Below are 23,823 nucleotides of genomic sequence, written 5' to 3' on the forward strand. Positions count from 1 at the left end.
AAGTGTTGAATAATGTTCAATGGAATATTGTACCATTCTTCCTCGAGATATTGTGAAAGTTCTGGGAGAGATGCCAGTGGAGAATATCGATTCCGTATTGAACACTTTAAAATAGACCATAACGGTTCAATTATATTGAGGTCGGGAGACTGTGCGGGCCAAGGCAGATGTTTCACTTCATCCTTCTTTTCATCAAACCACGATTTGTCAAGTTTCACTTCATGGATAGGTTCATCAGCTTCCTGGGAAATTCCATCTCTTGCAGGAAACAAAGTTTGCATCGTAGGATGGAACTGGTCAGCTAAAACTTCTCTATGCTTCACCCCAATGTTACTTCCTTTCAGGGTTACGATTGCAGAAAGCCATGATATGGCTGACCATATCATGACAGATCCACCTCCATGCTTGAAAGTTGAAAGGGGACAATCACAATCATACGCTTGTGCAGCTGTCCTCCAAACGTGCACCCGTCCTGCTGTAGAGAAAAATGTGAAACACGATTCATCTGACCATATTACTTTCTTCCATTTATCAATCGACTAGGTTTTGGGAATGTTGCACCACTTTGGACGACGTTTACCAATAGCATCTGCAGCTCTGCCATTAATGTTCTATTTATGAAGGTGCCTTCTAATTGCAATCACTGATACTGGAGAATCCAGATGGGTATTGAGCTCTGCGGTCACTTTTGCTGCAATTGTTCGCTTTTTAGGCATTACAATCTGCTTCAATACGCTTCGGTCTCTTTCACTGAGCTTCTTTTTTTAGCCCACTATTTTGCTTTGACGAGCTTGTCTTGTCGAGCTGTGTGTATGCTGTCATGACTTTAGACACCGTACCTCTAGAAACTCCTAAAAGTTGGGATGTTTTGATCACACTTGCTCCAGCTAGAAGGGTTCCTACAATTCAGCCTCTTTGAAAATCTGAGGGGTCCGACATTTTACGCTTTTGAGAAGTCCAAGAATTACAGAACTTCAATAAATTTAGTACATACTACCAGAATATTTACGTTGCTCTTTATAAAAAACACTGGTGGCTATTATATTTTAATGTTACGAAGCGCATTCTAAAATGTCACTTTTATTCACAGGTGTTTCCATTATTTTGATAACCAGATGTATATGGGCTAGATTTGTCATCTCCAGAAAATATGGCCTGAGTAGTAGAAAACATTCTACATTCTAGATTATTGTTAGAGAAAAGCCGTATTTTCAATACTCTGTGCCTTCAGCATCATTGGAAGAAAACTCAAAGGTGAAGTATTTGAAGCAAAATTTAAAACTATTTGTATTTTACTGCAAGATTGATATTTTTTTTTCTAAAATAAACATTAAGAAATTCATAATTGTTCAATAATATTTTATAGAAAAAAGATTTTGTTACATGTTTAATTAATTAAAAGTCTAACTAAAATTTTTTTAAAAAATATTTCTTAAATTAACATTTATATTCTCTAAAGCTTACTCCTGCCAAATTTGTCAAAGGTAAGATTTGACGATCAGCTTATAAAACATCAACAACCTAAAACTTCATTCCAAATCCACAGATTTCACTTCATAATTACTATACTATAGCGAAGAGAAACATTTCTATTATATATTTTGCATGAACAATAAACGTTTAAATAGTTTACAATTGATGAAAAATATTAATGAATTATCATTAATTTATTAATTATTTCCATTTAAGTGAAATTTTTATTATGTTATATGATTACTATTTTAAATATTTAATAAGCATAATATTTGTATAATTACTTCAATATTAATTTTTAGATCATTTCCCCGATAAATAAATTTGTCAAGCATTTGTACTTCATATATTATATACCTTTGAAATATATTTTTAAATTTGTTACCGTGTAAAGGATATCATACCTCTTATTGAATGTACTTGATATAATATGAAATAGTTTGAATATATGTGATGTTTTTTTAATTGAAGAAATAGACTCTCAGATTATTCTTCTTAATTTATGGTTATAAAATATTCTTATCTAGAATCAAACTTTAAAGCAGTCTGATTTTCGAAATCATAATACTCATAATACTTTCAACGCTATATTATTTGCTATGCAATCTTCAAATAAATTTTAGAGCGCAATCAATGCAATAGTTTATTTTAATTTTAAATAAAAATAAATCAACATGATATAAATTCTTATTTAAGAATAAACTTTAACTAATGGCAGAAATATAATAGTTGAAATAAATTTCATTTACTTTAGATTCTTAAAGATTTTCTTGTAAATACCAAAACATTATGTCGTCTTAGAATATTTATTGTTCATAAATCTTTCAAATATATATTATTCATTGCCAACATTTTAAGTTAATTTTTATAATTTTCCCACAAAAAATTATATGGTATCAATATTAAACTGTTTTAGAAAATTGGGCAAAAGTATAATGCATATAAATTAAACTAATAAGTTATCTCTTTAGTAGAGAAAGTGAGCTGCATTTGATTCAAAAATATTAAGCACCAAACTAAGTAGCCAACTTATACCCGCATTTTGTAGAAACATTACGAATAATAAATTCTTGAATACACTTTAAGAAAATTTTTATTAATGAGTGCATTCTTCCTCATTAAGAGAATTTCTTTGAAAGCTGCATACTAAGAACATTGTACAATTTGATGAATGCGTTTTAAATAGAGTGAATTAGCTCCTGATATAAATTTTTACTGATAAATAAACTTACTTTAAACGGAAAAATAAGCTTTCTTACATTCAGCTCCCCTTGCTTCAAAACTTTCAAATAACCTTACTAAGTAGCAAACTTTAACGCAGTCTAATGTTTGACAAAACAGAAGAAGAGCGTTCCTTCGAGATGCTCACTTTGATATCAAAGACGAGCCTTTTGATGCGAGTTTTAAGGAACGAAATTTCAAACGAACTTGTTAAAGATCACTTCACACCCTATGTTTAAGCAGACGATGTTGTTTTATCTAATCTCTACTCACATTAGGGTGTCAAATAAACTTTCTCGCTAAAGTGAGACTTAATTTCTGATAGCGTTCGAAATTTATAGGCACCGTCGCACAATTGTGTTCGAACGATCCCCGAAACGAGCTGGCTGAGGGTCATTTTGATCGAGCCGTGGCACAGCGTTTTCACTCGAAATGGCTCGATCTTTTTCGAAGGCAGTGGTTTGTTAAATCACCTAGACGGGTGGACGTCAATGAAGGGGTGCTGCGCTGGGAGAAAATGACGAGAATTCTTTGTTATTTTCCCGGGGTTCGTTGAGAGACGAATTAATGCGTCAAATTGACGCCTTAAGGAAAATAAAGGACTTTAAGCTGTCACTGGACTGCAGTCATAACGACGAAATGTTGCCCTTCGGTTAGGAGAAAAAAGCGAAAACGATTATAGGAAGGGAGAAAAGGAGAAATGGTAGAAAACAAATAAAATCTTGGATGTTCGTGGATGTATTTTGATTGCCGCTTAGTAAATGGTTTTCAAGATTAAACATTACTATACCATGGATATCAAAACTTGATAAACTCATTCTTTTAACTGTATGAGGATTTTTTCAATTCTGAGGATTCAATTAAAAAGAAAAGTTTAATTTTTTGTTAGGTATTTTTTATTGTCAATACAAATATAATTGATTAATGAGAAATCAACAAGCAGTAACTGGATTCAAATAGAAAAATCAGGAAGTCAATAATTTTATTATAACAAATAGGTTATGACTTCCAACATAAACTTCATACGACTCGTTTCTATATTTTCATAAATTAAGCTTATAATCTACAAAGACAAAATTTTTATAAAACAATGGTTTGGAAAGAATAATCGATACTAGGAAATGGTAGTTTTTATTCCCATTCTCAACATTACTGGCATTAAAAGAGGAAAATAAATTGAATGTTTCTTCTTGATTCCTCTAAAACCTGAGCTACGAATATCTAGAGCACATTTTCTGTTGTATTCCTTCTTTGAACACTGCTACAAAATAAACACACGAGTTTAGAAATACATAGACAGTACTGTATACTGCATTTCTGCCGCGAAGTCACTAAGTGAATAAATCGAAAGGGAAACAAATAAGGCACTATACTAATCAGTACCCATTTTATAAAATCTTTTCCTCACTGAAATCCTTTCTTATTTGTGCTGATAAAAATCATGATAAAGTACAAAACTTCCATGTGTTGGACATAATATTTTTTCGTTATGCCATTGAAACCCAATAGTACAGAATTCTCAAATGCATATTAAAGTATGATATTGAAGAATATGAATCGAAATAAGAAAGTTATTGTTTCTACAAATTGGCTGTGGTTTAAATTGTCCTTTTTCAAAACGTAGCAAATCAATGTGCATTTTAACCACAAATCATTCGTTGATGCCTATCTCGTTGCTGGAATGTTTCATAGTTTACTTTCAAGCAAATCTTTAACATGGATTAGTTTGCTTTGAAGTTTCATTCATCAATAATTTTGATCCATGGACAAAACTACTTATTTCATATCAAAATGTATTATATATAGAAGAAATGTGAATTATATAAATAAATAAACTGATTTTAAGTAATTTAGAAAAAACATGTTTTTTTCAGTCTACATAAGAAAGAGTCTACATAATATTTTTTTTGTTTTTTGTTTTTTTGGTTTTATAAATTGATTTATTTTTGCCTTTTCAATTAGTTATATATTTTAATAAATGTCATTTAAATCAATCTTTCAAAAATTATTAACTAAATGACTTTATTCATATGGAATCCAATTCATTTTAACCAATCAAATAATTGGTAATTAAATTCTAAAAATATGAAAACTGTATATTTTTTATGAAGTTTATTCAACTGTACAAAACGTAAGAGCTCTGTTTATTGGGAAATGAATATAAAATGAATTTCAGTATCATATCTTTACAAATATGAAATAAAATAAACAAAATAAAAATGCATATAAGCAACACCCCTCCCCCCTTAGAATTAAGAGAATTTCTTTTGGAAAAACTCTATTTATGGAATTGCTAATAAAAAACTGAATATATAAAACTGATCACACATTTTATTCAGAACATTTTAATAAACAGAAAAATGTATGATCAGGACAAGAATTTTTTATAGTTCTGAATTTTATTTGCAATTTATATCTGCATTAGCTTTTAATTTATTATTATTAATTTAATTTACTCGGTTTTCTGAAACTAATTAAAAATAATTTTTATTTCAATGATATGAAGGAGTAACGTTATTATTATTTTTTTTAATGCAGATTTTTCTGGTCAGTGCGTCCCATATAACTTTTTACCAAAATAAGTAAAGAGCTTCCATTAATTAAAAGTTAATATCGGTGTCCAGTCCATTTGCACAATCAAATAAGTATAATATATTTTAGTAAATATGTTTTTTACTAAAATAAGCATTTAAGAAAAATGCATTATTTTCTTTGTCATTACAAATTTCATTTTCCTAAAAAAGTGGAGTAATGTTTTATTATTTTTGAAATTCTCAGTAAGATGAAATTTCATGAAATGGTAATTACAATTTTAAAATTAATTAAATTAAAATTTTCGAATTTGTTTCATGTTTTGAGCCTCTTTTGTGTTCTGCTAGAAATGAAAATGAATTGAAATATGGAAATGTCTAATCGTATGTATAATCTTAATTGATTTTTCATTAACCACTTAAATTTATGAAACTAAAAGTCATAAGTTAATCATAAGTTATTACTTGCTATACGTGTCAATCATAAGTTAAATTACATTTTACACTCTCCATGTTTTAGAGAAAAAAACATTTATGAATGAAATCAATAAATAGGGAGTTATGCACGAATTGTACTGAAACTTCAGAGTCCATAAGATAATTGTTCATGAGCAGGATGAGATTTCTTCGAACTTTTTTTCTTCTAGACATAAGAATAAGTGAAAAAATGATAGAAACAAATTTATGTAAAACAAATGATGTTATTTATTAGATATTTGCTTGGTTTCAGAAATGGGTGTATCTATAATTACATATTTTACGTTATGCCAGACTGTATTTAGAACTTTCTGATTTAATTAAAACAATTACATTCTAATTTTTTAAAATTATCATAGTAACATTCAGATTACTTATGTTAAAGTGATGAAATTTTTCTGTATTATTCAGGCTTATAGTTCAAATATTTTTCTGCCTTGAAATTTCACTTTATTTGAATTACATTCGCTTTAAAGATGCTACAATCGTTTAAATGATTATTACAAAAATATTATTTATAGCAAATACACATGTATATTTTTTCATAGAAATGAATTTAAAACATTGAATAAAATTACTTAATTTACATTTACGGATTTATTTACGTTTCTGTTTAATATGATGTTTTAGTTAAAATATTATCAATGATTTTTCAAAATTTCTTCAATAAAAGGTAACTTATAATGTCTTGATCTTATTTTGGCAGTCGAGATTTTCGAAAACATAAAGTAATCCCCAGAAAGCGCTTTCTGAGAATCAAACAGGTTTTTTAAGATTGATTAGTTCAAAATCATATATTCTATTGACATGACTGGAGCTTGATATTATGGATTAAATATATACTGTTACTTTAAATGTCAATAAAAGTAGAGTTTAAAATAAAAAAACAAACTTTATTGTTATACACGATATCTTTCAACTTCTTACAATATACATTATTTGAATAGAATTGAATAGAGTCATCATTTTTACAACATTCATACACTTGACCTAATTTGTAAGTTTGCATAAGATATAGTTTTAGAAAAATATTTGTAAAAATTTTAATATTAAAAATATCATACTAACGCATATTTTAATAATAAGTAATAAATAGCAAACGAGAACAGCAAAACATTTTCATCACAAACTTTGAAGCTTTAATAACATATTAATAGCAGCTAGTTTCAGGTGTTTAGGAAACAATGCAAAGAGGATACTTAGTGACCCGAGTTTAGTTAAATTACAAGGCGGCAAACTGTTGTCCAAACTATACTAAGGCTTTAAAATAAAGAGTTTCGAATTCCAGCCCAAGAGTAATTGCAATTAAAATTCCAAACTATCCTGCAACAGTCTTGATTGCAGTGCTCGTTAATGAAAATAGCGTTAATTTATGTTAAAGTTTCATCAATTAATTACAAAAATCTGGTAGCTTTGCTTTAACGAATTTAAGCAATACCTTGCACTTTTATTGTGGTACAAAAAGAACCCATGCAGTTCCTAATAAAATAATGTTAGCATTGTTTTAAACTAACTTAGGACATTTAGCATTTTTTTATACTTTAAATTACTTGTTTAAGTAGATGTTTAGTAAAATTACATATGAATTTTATAAAAATAGTCAGTTATCCTCAAATAAATCTTACACCTGTTTAAGGAAATAATTTTCTGATGAAATAAAAAAAAAATGTAAAGATTATTTAAAATGAAAACATTTACCATAAAATATCAAGAAGAAAAAAAAATGATGATTTCTCTAATTTTTTTTTTTTAATTTAAAATTAAAAAGACTGGAATTACTTGCCTCACATAATTAAAGAATGCAATTTTTTGAAAAATATTAAATTAATTTAATTTACCAAATTTTTTAATTAATTAGGAAAATTAGTATTTTAAAATAGTTCTGGTCATAATATCGAAAGTATTTCGAACCAAAGAATTAAGTACTTTAATTTTTGGGAAGAATCAACAAATTTTATCTAATATTTTAAAACTTACATTACATTTTTCTGAAAAACGATTTACATCTTTTATTAGTTTTTTTTTCTTTCTTTTTATGACTTTAAAATTTAATAGGTTCACATTTTTTCGAAAGAAATTAAGAAAATTTACAAACAAAAGAATTAAAAATATAATGCACTATGTTTAATAAAAGTGAAATTTACTATATGTTAATGAGAGTTCTAGATTTTCATGATATAAAATAATTCTTTATTTTAATATTGAAAAAATCTGCAATTAAATTTTGCATAATTTTCGCACTAACATTTAAAACATATTTTTAAAATTATTTATGGACTAATATAAATGTTACTTTACAAAATTTGGCACAATATACTTGAAGAATTATTCTATAAATATATTTTTAATTTATTTCAATTCTACTCATCTTAGCAATTCATTTATATAACATTGCTATAAAAGTATTATTTTATTCAAATTTTTAATCAAAATTAATTATATAGCTTCAGTTTATTGAATTTTATAACAATTATTTTAAAAATAAGGAGTTTTTATTATTTAGATGATTTTATATTTATTATTTATCTAAATAACTGATATTTTGAAACAATAAGTCCCTCCATATTTAAATTCATAATATTTATGATAAGTAGAAGTTGGTTTTCATTCAAATAAACATGGAATCTTCTTTGTGCTGATTGATTTCGATGAAAAAATTTGATATCGTTTAAAATTTTTCTATAAAAAAGATATCACACGGAATAATTTTAATTTACTGACTTTCTGTTCTTCACTTGTCATTATGCACACAAGCAAGTAGGGCACACATCATAGTTCGAAAAAAGTGTCTAGTTTTTTAAAAAGTGCTAAATGTTTATATTTATCAGAACAAATATTATAAACATATGCAACGTGCGAGTGGAAACTAAATAAATAGAAAGTAAGCATGTAGATAACAAAATTCTTGTGCATATGGATTAAATTAGGATTAAGCATTATGAAATATAAATAATTAACACATTACTTTTTTAACGCGATTACTTACGCATTCACAGATGTGTCATTCTTTTAAAAATCATTGTAAATATAACTTGTGCTGAGCTTGTTATACGCATTTATACGCTTGTTATAGACTTGTTTTACATATTGTTGTCATCCGTATTGGAGGCTGCCGGATGCTTGATGCCGAGCCAGTGATGCCAGAGCTTGGTGACTATTTGACAATTTGGCGAAGAGCTTGGCAACAAAATGGATAATGCTCCGTCGATCCGTCCATTAGGAACCGAGATACACTTGATTGGTCTAGACGTTTGTCTAGACCAATCAACAGGAGGCAGGGACCAGACGCCCTGCCTCCTGCGAACTATAAAAGGCCGGCAATCTCAAGCTGTGGTGTCGAGTGAAGAAGACGGACTCTCTGATGACTCGAGCAGTTGCATGAGTACGAGTAAATATCCACGAAATCTATATTATCCTGGCAAGTTTATGCAAGAAATTAATAAACATTGTAGCGATCTACGTCAGACTTTCAGAAAAGTGAAAGATACTCGGGCAAATGTACAAAGGACAACAGTTGAGATGTGTACCTTTATATGTCCGGGTGATATTCAGGATAAAAAAGACTGGTTAGAGGAATTCAATAGACGGATTTCTGTCTATCAAGGTAAATTAAAGAACGCAACACCCTGCATTAGGAGAGATTGCACAGCCAATGAAGGGGACAAGAATCTATGCACATATATTAAAAATCACTAGATCAAAATTCAACAACTTAACTCCATTGCATTAAACTTCATAGACACCCTTGAACAGATGAGAGAAAGTAACCTCTAACATATAACACAATTCATTGATGATAACACTAAACTCCAAGAAATCCAAGCTGACATCAGGAAAAAAGAAAAACTGAACGAATTGTGACATGCACACACCAGAAAATGACGAGCAGCCCTTTCAGACAGCAGATAAGAAGCATGCAGCAAAGAGAAGAAGAAAAAGCACAGCAATAGAGACATCCAACAAATTCCAAATTCTGAAGACGAGGCCCAACAACCAAAGAAAGAATCTCCCTCCATACATCTAAAATTAACCGAAGACTACAAACTAATATTACAAGAAATATGTAAGAAATTTCCAGGCACAGACAATAAGCTCTCCAATGGATACATCAAATTAATAACAGCCTCTTAGACGGACAGACTAGGTGTCATAGAAAATCTTAATAATAAGAACAAAGAATACATTATTTCAGAAGATCCCCCCAATAGACCCATTAAGGTAATTATCAAGGGACTGCCAGGAACTTACGACAAAGATGAACTTAAAAGAGAAATATAAGAGCTAAATTTCACTGCAGAACGTATCTCGCAATTAAAGAACTTCAGGACTCAGACCTTTCACCCCATTTTTCTAATTGAAATTAAGAAAGTAGGAAACTACAATAACATCTACAACGTCAGCCACCTGTCCTACATGAGATTTAGAATGGAAATGTACCGGAAACCAGCCAAAGCCACGATGTGTTTTAGATGTTCAGGCTTCTACCATAGCGCACGGAATTGAAGGTGCAATCCGCGCTGCATTAAATCTAAAGGAAAACACATGACGGCAGAATGCAACATCAAGGAGAAAATCCCACAGCCGGTCTGCATAAATTGCAAAGATATAGGACATCTGATTTCGTGGAAAGGGTTTCCTGCTTATCCGTCTACAACACCGGTTATAAGACCCAGAAGAACATACGGTGAGACACTCAGAAAAAGAATTCCGGAAAATAATCATACCTCAACTCAAATCCCAATAACAATCACAACAGAGACCCAGAAACCAGCGAAAACCTACCGAGTTCAATACACCTACAACAGCCCAAAACTCCACCCCAGACAACCCAGAAATCCATGAAATCATGGAAGATTTTGAAGATATCAAGAAACTATTAGTTGGATTCCCAGGACTCCTGAAAATAGCAACCAAACTAAAAGAATCCAACTCAAAAGAAGAACGAAAACTTATCCTCCTGAATGCTCGTCTTGACTAAGTCACAACTCTCCTGCCCACCTGCATAAAGCAAGCTTCTGATTCGCCTCACCTGAACAATAGAAAATCCACCACCAGACACCTGGAAAACTCATACTGATCAACACTTCTGCCTAAAACCTCTGTCCCCGCCCACCACAATTCCTGTTTACCCTGATTGACCAATGACGAACAATAGATTATCCTGCTACCTTCACCCTTCCCCAGAGAAATAGATGACTCCTGAGTAGCCACAACAACGTTCTGCCTCTCTCCTACGCCCAGGCTCACTGACTCTTCGACCGGTACTCTGTTCCATCTCACCAATAATGCTCAAAGTCCAGGGCATTGTACGACGCCAGGTTTTTACGTCATTAGGACCATGGAGATAGGCTTGCTGCGCAAGGCGGGTGCTCCAAAATTCTTCCATCTCTCGCCGTTCATCTAGTTGTGGTGTCGAGTAGTTGGAGTCGCTAATAAGTAATGAGTTTAACGGGTCTAACGAGTCGAGGATAGGGAAGCAAAGTCGAATTACCAGCGTGGTGTGGAGCAAGTGCTGAACTGCTGTGTACCGAATCCTATCGTCTACTATGTCACCGTAGGATTGTGTGTAGTAGCCAGTTATGAGAAATAGTGAGTCGGCAGCTAAAGCGGGAAGAGACAGTGAGAAGTTCAGCAGTTGGAGAGACCATAGAGCAAAGCTCCGAGGATCCCTTCTCCTACTGGATTGTGTCTAGCCGCTTCACGTGCTGTGGGCTACTGTGTGCTGTCCTGTGTTTGTGTCTGCTGTAAATATTTGTCGTCTGTGTACTCGTCGTCCTTGTACTCGTGTCTTCGTGTAAATAAACATCGTCGTTATTTTCTACTGAGGCTTACTGATTGTGTACTCTTCTCCATATATCCACTATAAAAAACCCGTCGGTGAGAAAAATCTGTAACAATATATTTAATTGCAAAACAAATAAATAAAACCTTTGGCTAAAAATATGGTTTATCCATCATTCCATTTAATTTTATTGATCAATAAATTATTTTGAAGAAATTATTTACTAAGCATTTGAGGAACTGCATCTTATAGCAGATTAAGGCAAAGTGTTTCTGAAATATCCGTTGAAAAATTTTTTAATAAAATAATAATAATTGAAATTTTGTGATATTATACTTTTAAGCTTAATTATATAGGGCACTGCTCAAAGCAAATTAATATTTGGAGTAGAAATTAATTTTGAAAAAATAAGAATTTTGAAAAATGACATCCATTTTTCATAATATTTTCCAAAATTTGAATTTATTAGAAACATTTTTATTTACTGGCTTTAATTTACTAGTCTAATTTCTTTTCAAAAAGATTTGCTTTTATTCAAATCTATTTGAAACAAAGTGATCAATTGTTATCAGTCATTTAGCTATTTATTTTAGTGAAATTCTAGGTAAAAAATAAGGCAATAATCTAATGTTAATAGATTGCTCTAAAATATACTACATAATCATTTCTTCTAAATATTACTGATAAATTTCACAATTATCTATCGAAATTATATTTCGTGTTTTATATTCAGGAACTCATTTGGAAATATTTTTGATTTATCTTAAGGACCCTTGTATTTATTTTACAAATGAATAAACTTTGAATATTATATTAGTGAAATTCCGTATAAAAGCTATTAATTAAATTTTTTGGTCCAATATAACATAAGAAACATCGCATTGTTTCTCGAATATTAGATTAATAGGCCTATTTCCTCATGAATTTCGCATGAACTATAGAGAATAATAAATGAAATAATATAACATCTCATTGAGACTGATTTTACTTTAGAAAATCAGGTGAAGTTATGTAAAATAAACGCACAGTACAGTTACGACGCATAGTAAAAAAAATTTTTAAGCACATTTATGCAACTCCAAAAATATTTCAAATAAATCATTTTAACTATCCTTTTGGGCAGAGGGACAGATCTAGCAAAGATAAAAGGTGCATACATGGTAAATGGTAGAAAGAAATGAAAATCGCTTGCGCCAGCGATTCGCAAGTGTTTATTTCTTTATTTAATTATGTTTTTATTGTTTTCCTCGAGCTAAGTCTTGTTGGTTTCTATCCTAACACAATGGAATTCGCAATTTTAAAGTGTACGTGTTAGCGTGTAGTTCATCTTCTCTACGAAAGTCCAGTTAATCTACAATGTCAAATCTCATAACCCCGGCATATTTCAACGTGTTGAAAGTCTCCTACCAAATTCTTCAAGTGTCCCTTCAATCCTGCTAACACTATATATTTTAACAAGAACTTCACCTTTTATTATTATAAATAAATTAATGCAGTATTCATTTTAAACATTAAATCTGCAATTTTTATCTAACTATATGCGCATATACACACTTTGCAGCTTTAGATGAACGAACTGTTGTTCTCTTCGAATTATATATATATATATAATTCGAAGAGAACAACGAACTGTTCATATATATATATATATATATATATATGAACGTTCGTTCATATATATATATATATATATATGAACGAACTGTTGTTCTCTTCGAATTATATATATATATATAATTCGAAGAGAACAACAGTTCGTTCATCTAAAGCTGCAAAGTGTGTATATGCGCATATAGTTAGATAAAAATTGCAGATTTAATGTTTAAAATGAATACTGCATTAATTTATTTATAATAATAAAAGGTGAAGTTCTTGTTAAAATATATAGTGTTAGCAGGATTGAAGGGACACTTGAAGAATTTGGTAGGAGACTTTCAACACGTTGAAATATGCCGGGGTTATGAGATTTGACATTGTAGATTAACTGGACTTTCGTAGAGAAGATGAACTACACGCTAACACGTACACTTTAAAATTGCGAATTCCATTGTGTTAGGATGTTATATATATATATATATATATATATATATATATATATAAGCATAAGCCTTTAAAATATCACTTTTATTCAATAGTAATTTTAGAAAATAACTATTTAATTAAAATTAAAAACTATGCGAAAAAAGAATTACTATTTTTAAAATCAACTTTCGAAATAACGCCTTTTGATATTAAGTGATTTGCACTGAATGTCCTCACCTACTAAATTAAATAGCAAAATATGAATGTGCAAGAAAATTTGCAAACTATCGACATCATGAAAGTAATAAAATAACAGCACGATGCTTTGAAAAAGTAAACAGAATAGCCTGATAAGGAAGCTAAACTTTCAAAAGTCGTTTTAAATTAAAAATCTGAGATAAAAAAGGTAAAAGGCGGAATTTTTCACGTCATAAATTTTCGGTCGAATATAAGTTTCTTTTCATTTTTCCTTAGTGGATTTAAAAAAAAAAATAAGTCTCAATTAAAATGATTGTGAAATTAAAAAAAAAAACACTTAAAATTATAGATTGTAGATTGGAAAGAAAATCATAAAGCAGAAATTTGTTATCGCCTATTAAAAAAAAAGGGAGTTGGTGAAATATTGCTCTGAATTAAACTTATCAATGAATATAAAAAATCCCTTTCAATGATCGTTTTCAAATTATATAAGAAATAATAATCTGTAAGAAAAAATATTCTTTCGAGTTAAAGCAAGTACTGTATCATACAAAATGAATATTGCAAATCATGCCATTAGCTTTGAGAATCGTAACGGCGTTAGACGATTTGATAAAACAATGATATTGATTAGACATTCATTATGAGAATGAAAAATATTGTTGCGAATTCATTTTAACAAATTTGTTAAAAATTTAGAAAGAAAACTTCCCCTACAGTTCATTTGATATTATTAAGACAATATATATATTTGTTAATTTTAGGTAGTTTAAAATTAGCTTTTGAGATTTCATCTCCGTAAGATATATTGGAAATGAATTTTTTTCCCTCTCACGAAAGAATAGTATGCACCGGCTATTAAAAACAATGATTGGTGAATATAATTTCCGTGGTCCACTGTAAGTTCGAATCAAAATATAATTGTTTCGAACGGCTTGACAATGAATCATTCGTCGTAGAAATGTGCAGCTGCTTTAAATAATTAGGCAAAAGGTGTCTTCTGAGATACAATATGAATAATGGTAACAGTTTCATGTTTATGCCGCCGGTAGCAAGGCGTTTCTTCTAGCAAGTGCTTGTAATGTAGTTATTTCGTTTGAATCATACTAATACTCCATTACAAGTTTCACATATGTGACAAAGTACTTCGTTGCAGGAGTTTAGTATCATCCAATAGTGTTGTTTATTTCAGAGCAGACATTCAGATATGCCAGATGTTCAAGAAAATCAGTAGCACTACAGTGTTGTAAAATATTTGGACAATATTGTGAATATTGTGGAAAAAACCAATGCTACCTCAGTAATATTCAAAAATAACAGGCTTTAAAAAAAGATTGTTAATAAAAAATCGCTCAAAATTATTAGTTTTAGTTGAATAATTCATTTTATTTGAGAAATATTTATTCATGCAGTTTCCCATTAAAAAGTAGAATATTGATAATGTAGTACGAAATTCCGGAAGCAATATTATAAATTCTATATTTGACATCGTTAATTAAAAACTGCTTAGAGAACTCTGTGCTAAAAATGTTGATCAATGTTAGTGTATCAATATTCAATATTCGGCATTTCGAAATATGTGTCTTTAAATTATCGTTATATTTTATTGCGTAAGTAACCAGAGAATCTAGAGCATTTGCATGATTCTTGGCTTTGATCGTTTGCCCTGGATTTGAAACACATTCTTTTTGTAACCAGATGTACTAAATCTTCTTTATTCATTTACTATAATCGAAATAAACTATTAACTGCTTTTAAACATGCTAACTATATATAATTATAAAAAAAAATGTGTTTGAAAACTCCTCCATACCAATATTTACTACACATAAAACTTTCAGAAATTAAGATTTACGATGACAACTGATGTTTGATTCAGTATCTGCTCTGTTTACATCTGTGGCGGATTTCACTAGACAGTTAACTTCACTAAATAAGCAAGTATTTGTCGAAGCTCACATCGCTGTGTTTCTCAAACACAAATAGGAATATACAGATATGATTCAAATATTTGTTCTCACATGTTTTGGAACCAATTAGCTGGTCAATTCTTCGTATCTATTCGTCTAAAGATGTAGATACAAAATGAAATACAAAATGTTTCTATAAACTTCTAAAACTAAGTAAATAGCCTTATATATTCTATTATAGACAATTTTCAAGAGTTAATCGCAAAATTCTTTTAACAGTGTATTCAGAATGGGAATTCTATATATTTCCTCTATTCTATGTTTGCATGTATAGTCTGTCTTGATTATTATTTCCTAAAGCAAGTGAAACTTGGTCTTTGATACGTGGCATCCGATTTAATTTACTGGAAATTAGAATTCATCCAATTTTAGAGCTATTCTAAAATAATTAAGAGAGAATCTGTAGTTTTGGAACAGTGATCAGATGAATAAGATGGAGCTTACGTCAGAATTCCACTCATCAATTCTCCACGAAGCACCAGCGTGAAGAAATTTGAATTAGATTGTAAATATTATGAGTATCAGGAACACGTATATGGCAGAATATTATTGAATCTAGTCTTTATCCTCCAATCCAAAACAGGACATTAACATCCTTGCATCCAAATAGTCCAATATATGTCACTGTAAAGAGGATTAATTAAAATCCTATGGATAGAAGTCTTGAAGTTTAGAATGAATGTCTTCAAGTTTTAGAATATTTTAAATTAACTAACTCACCACTGGAGCTACAGTGATCATTGTATAACTGGAATCTTCCAAAATGCATCTAATTTCAATAACTAATTATATTTGCAATCCTTTTATGATTTTATTCACAACAATTCATATTTTAATAATTTACAATTAAGATATTCAATTCCATATTTTTGCATGTTGGAACATGGTGATGAGCAATTTTTTTTAATATTCAGCAATAAATGGTATTATAAATAAAAATTATAAACATATCTATTATTTGCTTTAATGAGAACTTCCTTATATTAATGATTGAAACAAAAAAACATATTTTATTACCTACTGTTGTTTTCCTGAAACTTATAGGAAATGATGAATTTTTATAATTTATATATGAATTGACAGCATATAAAGAAAAATAAAATCCCTTTCATGTTCCAAAATTATAAACATTTGAAATCAAAATTCTTTTAATCTAGAAAAGTTGATTTAAAACATAATTTTAGTAACCATAAACGATTTTTAAACACTTTTTTCCTTCATTTTCTTTTAAAGCTAAACATTTATGAATATAAAATAAATGTTCTAATGTAATTACCTTTTAAATATTTTCGATTAATTCGAAAATGAAACTGAAGAAGTCTTCATATTTTCTAGTTCACTTATAATCCTGAAGAAACGAACTCCTAAAGAATGCCATGTATTTTTTTATTTCCTTCTCAGCATCACTTCATCTCCAAACAAATAATGTGCCCTAAAGATTATTCACAATTAAGCTTTGTTGTCCTTATCTGAGTTCCGTTCTTTTGTCGTTTTATTTTTAACGTTCTTTGAATATCGCACTTCGATTTTATTCTTACAACAACCATTAACAAGCGGAATGTTGGAAGCATTTAAATGTCATTTCCTAATCAGAATTCAGAAACGACCACTTACCATTTTCCCTTTCTCCTTATTAAGAACGTGAAATTAGTATGAACATTTCCGCTTTAAAACTCAGCCCCAGATGTAATGTAAACAGGTTTTCTCTTTTATTACGGAATCTTTTCTCTCGACCTATTAATAAGTCCTTGTTCGAAGAACGCACCAGAATTTGGAGAAATTGGGAAGCACGCTTATAAGATCACAGTGGAACAAAATCAGAAAATCGTTTTGTCGATTTTAGAAGAAGAAAAATGGACTCTTCTCTGTTGTCTTTGCCAGTAATTGCAATTAAGCTTCTCGGTGTCGTATTTCAGTGAAAGCAGCGGTTGCTCCTTTCGTCCAGTAGCTTTAACCCAAAAGCTATTACAGAAACTAATGAAATCCTTATTAAGGGGATTAGTAGTCATGCCTTCTGTGATGGAAATGATTAAAACCAAGAGGAAAAAAGAGCCGTTTTAGGAAAAGTGATTAGGATGCAGTCACATTTTTTTTCATTAAGAAGAAATTCATCAGTTAAATGTAAGTATTGATGAAAACTAATCATTAGATTCAAATGCAATTTTTAGGATAGGATCTTTAGGATCGCATCTTACGATACATGCGTATTAATCAATTACTAAATCATTTTTATATTTCCCAATCCGATATAGGAAAATAATTCGATGAATTTCTTTTCATTAAAAGATTTTAACAGTATAATGGTAAAGAGCTTTCAAGCACTAGGCGAAGATCTTTCTCAGTTCCCTCTACTGCAATTCAATAACTGTTTTTCTGTTTAAAATAATTTGATAAAAGATGAATAACACAGTCAAAAGAAACTATTTCCCCCATGAGAAAAAAAATATAATTTCGGTTATAAAATAAGAATCACTAAATTGAAGTTTTTTTAAATTGGAAATTGCTGTGTCCATTATGGAGGAGAAAGCTTATAAACAATATCTTAATAATTCTATCCACCATTTTTAAATTTTGCTGTTTTTAATTTAAAACAACCTTTTTAAATGGGTCAATATAATTGTTTTAATTATTTTGAATGTTTTTTCTTATTTCTGACAAGGAATAAAAGATAATTTTTAAGGGATAAAATAAATAATTTAATAAAAGATAACATTTTCTTAGGGACATATTTTTTTTTCTTTTAATTCGGGTAATTCTGTTCATATTTAACCAGTTGTTGACTCTGTTTAAAAAAAATACTTCAAAATTTTAAAAATATTTCAAAAATATTTTTCCGATTTCTACCTACTACCCTCTCATTTCTTTGCTCAGTGGTCTTTCTGACCTACAGTATCAGCTTAACAGACCTCTCGTCGTGAGCACGCTCCTCCGTTTACTGAGGGAGAAATCAGCATCACCTTCGCATCTAGATCTCACCACGCATTTTCATCTCTTCGTCCATCCATCACTCTTCTGGAGTGACGGCAACTTCGCTCTCAGGACTCTCTATTTCAAGTTGAAATACAACTCACCTTACTCAAATCGAACTTTCTCTCAAGATAGAACTCGTCTTCTAAACCAATCTATTTGAGCTCTCTGTAAAACCATACTTTTCTCACTTGTTATTGAAATCCTGAATTCGTTTTGCAACATATGTTTACTGTTTATCATTCTTTCACTCATGGAATTTAATTACCCAATCTATTCTAGTTATTATGGTTCCATCATCTTGTTTTTATGTATATGTGTGCGTTAAAATGTTTACTGTTTATCATTCTTTCACTCATGGAATTTCATTACCCAATCTATTCTAGTTATTATGGTTCCATCATCTTGTTTTTATGTATATGTGTGCGTTAAAATGATTTTATCTTTTCTTTACTCATTTATCTCTATAATGAATGACATTCTTTCACATTCTTTTATCCATTGTATTCATTTTTAATTGTATTATTCCTTACCCTCTTTTATTATTTTGGTTAAATTATTTTTAATTGCTTTTTATTATTTTTAACTTCTTATTTTTTTTCTGTTATAAGTCTTTTTAACAAACTCTTGACGAGTTCCATTTCATCTGACTTCAGAGAATGCATCACTGATTTTTCAATTTTGTAGCAATTTAGTATGATATTACATGCAAGATCCTGTACATTTAAAGGTGGAAAATCTAATTATGTAGTTCTGTAAATACTTTATTCTCTTTTTCATTATTTTCCTTCTATTTTCGTTTTTCTTTTTATTTGGTAAATAACATTTATTCTCATCTTACTGTTTGCTTGTTATCGGTTTTTCTTAAATGTTTGTGATTGAGTTGCCAAGTACAGTCGTATCATTTTGCTTATCATGGCTCATTTCTCCAATATTCTTCAGTTAGTTATGTAATGTGCAAAAACAGTGCAAGCTCTTTGACTCATTACTGATTAACCATCTTTAAATTTCTTATGTAAAACAATTGATTTCCGCTATTTGTAACCTGGCGGAAGCCAACAACATTATCTTCAGAAGATATGATTTGCCATCCACTTCATGTTCTGGGGCATCGGTGACCTGGCGGAAAGGTTCGGCTTCCGAACCGGAGAGTGTCATGTTCGAGACCCAATGTCACTAAAGGACCGTCGTGTAAGCGGATCTGGTGCACAATAAATCCATCGGTGCCAAACGTCCTCTAACTGGTGTAGTGTGGACGCTTGGAGAAGGGGGTGCCAGCTCAAGTGTCGTCTTTTTCATCTGATCGCGATTCAAAATTACCAGGTCTGTCCCAAAATATACCTAGTGTTGCTTTAAAACGGGTCGTTAATTAAACTAAACTTCATGTTCGGGACATTGCTTAAATAATATAATTAAAATCAAAGGAATCATTCAACTGAAAATAATATGAATAAAAAAAGATTTCACAACTCACATAAAATTCGGCGATATTAATTCTAATTTCTAGAATCGTCATTCATAAAATGGTCTATCAGCAATAATTTGTTTTGCCGATAGCCGAAAAAAAAACCTAAATGTAGATATGCATAATTTTAATTTAAACTAATATGCATTAAAATTATTAATAATTTCGTTGTTAATACTTAAATAAAGATAAACATTTTTGATAAGCTATCAAAATGTAATTTTAATGAATTTTTAAAATACATTGCGAGTTATTTAAAAGAAGTTTACTTAGTAAAATCAAATACCACAGAATTTGTGTTACATTAATTTGATTCTAATATTTAATAAAATACTGCTTTATTCATATTAAGGTATACATTATAAACACATTAACTTTAAATTATAGTATCTTTTTTCACTATTTTACTATTTAATTTCCCGGTTTATTTTAAAATAACAAAAAAAATATATAAAGTTGTATTTGTTGTATTAGGTTGTTGTTTTTTTATTTTGTAAATTGACATTTTGGAAATTAACTTCTATTTCATACAAAACAAAAAAAAGACAATTTCTTATTCTGATACTTCAACATGTATGTCTATGCTACATTTTTAGGAATAAAGATAATACTCTCCGTTATATTACCGGCAGAAATATACATATGAGAAAACTGAAATGCATTTAACCTTCACTTCCTCAAAATATTGAGAAGTTTCCAAATATTATTAGAATAAAAAAGAAATAAAATGCAATATTTTTTTTCTCATTTACAAAGTAGTGCAGCTAAAATATTTATTTTGAGATCTAAAATAACTACTTTCCATTCATTTTTGTTTAGACAGATAACATCCATCCAATCTCCCTTTTTTCATTCTATGATCGCATTTTGTATTAATAATTTGGAAATTATTTATGAAACTCACTGATTTTAAAATAGCAATGAAATTAAAAGTATTTAAAAGTAGTTATCAGTACCCGAGGGAATCATTCCGATCCAAGCACTCCTAATACAAAGAGAGTTAAAATTATTTCAAATGATTTCATTAATATATAGTCAACCCATATTTTAGTGGCATATATTTCAACCCATATTCATGTGCAGTCAACCCATACTTTATATGCAACTTTCTGCAGTTTAAATTTGATTTTTTTCGCTTACTTATCATTTAAACCATTTGGGAAGCATTACTCTACATATTTCTTTATCTTGTATCCGCCCTACTTCGTTTATGGAACCAGGAAATGCCATTCTTGGGCGCATCAAGTTTCATTCAAATATCTTCTTCATAGACGAATTCAGATTCAAAAGACGTCATCAGTCACTGGGAATCTTAACCTGGATATAACTTGGTATCATCTGTCTCTAATATCTGGTAAACCGATCTCTTCTGTAAAATTCAGAACCTTGTATGGGATGGAAACTTGTTGAATGGGCGTAGACCTCGCTTAACTATGTTGCAAATTGTGCAATTACATAATGATACAGAAAAAAAATATCGAAAATTAATATTATTTTGTCTTGGAAGCTGTTGGAAAAAAATTTATATTTCTGGGCGAATGCGTGAGACTGTGCAAATCTGAGTTTGTGGATGATTTAGGGGAGTAAAGGACATTCGCCAAATGTTATAGCCAGTCATACGATCTTATTGTAGTGCCCGAATTATATTTCGAATGATCTAAGAAGTTCTTTTACACGATATCAATCATTTTCAGGAAGTTTTAAGTGGAAGACTTTCCTAAATTTAAAAATTTTACTGTTAAAAATATGCAGCAAATAATTTCAGTATGAGTGCCGCTATACGTTTTGGGAAACCGTGGGAAATGCCCACATTCTTTAATAGCCGGATGACTTTTCAAATATCAAGTGGCATGCTCTGGTCATTTTTATATTTATTTAAAAAAGAGTTGAAAAGTGTTTATTCCTTTTTCTATGTTATTACAAGTCAGTGATGCCATAATGAAAAGCATGATAGTTCGAAACTTCATTGAAATAAATGGGATTTTATACCAGATGTAGTATTTTAAGTTTCAATAAGTTAATTTCCCAACACACATTTTAAAAGAATTTGAACAGTTTGGATGTGAAATAAAATCATGAAATAAATGAAATGAAAGATTGCTTTCATTCGTATTTTATTTCAATCGAGTTTCGTGTTAAAAAATGTTTAAAATATTCTATATGTGAAACATTTATGAAAAAACAAAACAAAACAAAATTGAAATCATTATAAACATTTGCACGTATTGAAACTTCTAATATTTGAAGATACTTAAAGATTGTACGATTCTTAGAACCACGTTTTAAAAAAGTGCGTATAAATATTCACCAAAAAGTCATGAAACGAAAAGAATCAAATGAAGATTAACGGATCCACTCCGCGTTATTCATTAACTCTCATTATCACGTGGTTTTTTGTCCATAAATACAGCAATCTCAAAAGTACCTTCACGTTGGTTTTTAGCAATATGTTGACAAAAATCTAAGTATGAACAGCTGCATATAACCAAGTCATTCTTTTTTAAAGTTTCCGTTGTTATTTATGGAGTCATTGATTTCACGTCTTTGAAACTGTGATTGAAAAAAATATACAACGCACCATTTAATTTTTATGTATTTCGCAATGCAATTCGCTTCTTTTGTCTAAAATAACGTTTTGCTGTATAAAAAGAACTGAATAATACTCCACCAAGACCTTCCAGAAAAAAAAAGAATTTGGTTATGATTCAGATTTTGATAAAACTCTAATGAAATGGTTTGAAGAATGCGAAATGTCGGCAGACGATTCTGATATGAGCGATGCAGAAACGATTATAAGCGATGAGGAAGAAAAAAACTGAACAAGAAAGTGAAGAAAATTCGGATGTAGACTCAGAAGAAAAGGAAGACGACATGGCTGACATGGAAAATGATTTCTATGAGAAAGGAAAAAAATAGATTCAATTGGTACAAAAAGCCGTTAGTGAGTTTACCTTCCCAGATGCCTCAGCACAATATTTTTTTGAAGCAGCCCAGAATTTGTCTTAGTTTTCAATGGCTATATCTGACTGAAAATGAATCCTGACCTACATTTTCGCTACCGACATGTTGATTATGATCTTAAAATGTACAAATCTTCAATTTACTGCAATGAGGCAAAAATACCGAGTGAAAGAAAAGCGAAATTTGATAATTTGGGTATACTGGAATGAAGCGGGTGGAATTTAGGTGTGGAATGGTGGAATTATAGGTGAATTATTATAGTGGAATTATGGATCAACTGCTTTACATTCTTATTTTAATTTTGAACAATGCAAAAATAATAAAGAAATGTTTTTAAAGTAACAATTTAAATTTGGTATTCTTAATTTTTTTTCTTAAATTCTAATAGTTGTTAACATTTTTGTAATTCTGTAATGCCTAAACGAAGAAATACTCATTAAAAGATTATTTAGGTTTTCCTTATAACATCTTTGTAACATTTAATATTATACCATTTAACATTTTAAATATAAATATTTTTAATATTTTTTTGGTAATTACGTATTTCCAAGAAAAAAATTCAATGCTATTTACAAAAGACCAGAAAAATAACAATGGGATCTTCTCAGTCAATGCCCGTGTCTCTTACCGCGTCAGGAAATTCATGTCTCCATTTACGGGTTAAGAAGAATTCAAAAGATATTAATACTTGCATAATTTCATTACTTTATTTCTTTATTGTTAAGTTATAATAAATATTCACCCAACATTTAACTG

This window comes from Argiope bruennichi, chromosome 5 (assembly GCF_947563725.1).
Source record: "Argiope bruennichi chromosome 5, qqArgBrue1.1, whole genome shotgun sequence".
NCBI classification, from domain to species: domain Eukaryota; kingdom Metazoa; phylum Arthropoda; class Arachnida; order Araneae; family Araneidae; genus Argiope; species Argiope bruennichi.